The following is a 1853-nucleotide window of genomic DNA, read 5'->3' as shown; positions in this document are numbered from 1 at the left end:
AGCTGTATGAAAAAAAAAACTTCATGTGTTACAGCGACCCTGTAAAAATCAGAATGAAATGATAACTCAAAACGAACTTGTCTGCAACGGTAGCAGCACCACTTGCTATTCCAGGCTGTAAATAAATGATCTCGTCGCATCTTGGTGTCTTCTTGCTTGCATGACCATCTGTCAAAACTTAACTTGAAACAGGTAATCTCAACAATCGTTCATATATTTTATTAAAATCACTTTTTATTGCGATTATTTCGCCCGTCACCAGCCTTTCGTACGGCGTTTCCCGCGTTTTGGTGTTCAGTGCGCCACCTGCGAGCGGCGTCGCTAACCAGATAGCAGACGGTGAACGGGCGGGTATAGGCCATAGGAAATGCACGTCTGCCATTTTTGTTATTTTTCTAATAATTCGCTACTCCATAGTTGACGTCTGACAAAAATAGGCAAAAAACTTTGGAATAAACGACGTTCGTGTGCCCAATTTCAGGTATGTATGTTGGAAATTCGATTTTTGCTAGGTGTGCCAAATGTGAAAGTTTTTACGGCCGCACCCTGTATGTGGAGCACCGCGAACTCCCACTCCGGGTGGGCGACCGATGGCTACCGGCTAGACGGACGGAGATGGTTTCTCGTGGATTTTCAATAGAGGACTGTCGTGCTCTCGGTTTATTTTGCGCACTCTCCCATAAAGTTCCACGCAAATCCGATTCCGATTTTTTTCCTCTCGCCGCAGCGCCATCTGTCGCAAGTCGGGGGTACCCGCAAGCAGACGAGTACACAATCCGGTCACGGCGCTGCGGTAGGCTTTTATGGGCCGTTTCCCCACCTGTCTATCTTACACCCTGGTCACAACTCGCATGTTTACTAACAACGTGAACGGCCCACTCTGGCAAGCGCTCGGATAAAGCCCAGCGGAGACCACGTGACATCCAACACAATCATGACGTAGGTCGTCTCAAGATGAGCAAAGCTACGGCGAGGCTGACGTCGAGAGGATGGCCTAGTCGTTCCAGCAGCCGAAGCGGTTGCTTTTGTACGAATTTTGAGTGACGGGTTAATCGTCTGTAATCTTGTCGGGGGACAATAGTGACTTCTGCGACACACAAAAGGCATTCTCGGGAAGAAGGGAGTTCCTCCTGCCCCTCTTCTCTCGTCGTGGCCGGAGGCGAGACAACCTCCGTCACTAGCTGTCAAGGTTCCTAGACGGGCATTACAAGCGAGGCGTTAGCGACATCCACCAGGTGCTCTTTGCTAATCGTTTAATTCGTTTTAAAATTCCTTTTCGTGACTTTTTTAACAAGATATTGGCATGTTCGATGTGATGCTGCTCTTTTGAATTTCGGTGTAGTATCCCTTTAAAATTACATGTTTTATAGTTTCCCTTTCGCGGTTGCATATGTCGCATAGTGTCTATTTTCTGGAATTTAGCCCTATATGTTTTCGTTCTTAGCACCCCCGTTCTAGCTTCAAACAGCAATGAGCTCCCCAATGAACTATATCATACAATTTTTCCTTCTTTATTTCTTGTTTTTGCGCCCTTTATATTGTTTAAGCAGATTTCCCCTGCATTCTCTCTTCCCAGAATTTCCTCTCGGTTTCCTTTACTCCCTTTTTATTGATATGCTCTGATCGGTCCCATCTTGGTTGAATGTATTTAGATCTCAGCTTGCGGGTTCGGTTTGTCCCAAGGTGGATAGAAGGGCAGGAGAGGGCATGACGTCAGCCGCATAGCCTCCACAAGCCATGCTCCCTTGACGCCTCGCCTCTTTCTCATTTTCCTCCTTACCCTCCTCACTTATCAAACCAACGTGACCACATCACGTGACCGTAGCTAGCCTTCGTCTAGCCTTCGATCTGAT

The sequence above is a fragment of the Ixodes scapularis genome, unplaced genomic scaffold (genome assembly GCF_016920785.2).
Source record: "Ixodes scapularis isolate PalLabHiFi unplaced genomic scaffold, ASM1692078v2 PGA_scaffold1__304_contigs__length_218370807, whole genome shotgun sequence".
Lineage (NCBI taxonomy): Eukaryota > Metazoa > Arthropoda > Arachnida > Ixodida > Ixodidae > Ixodes > Ixodes scapularis.
Note: the sequence above shows the minus strand (reverse complement) of the source record.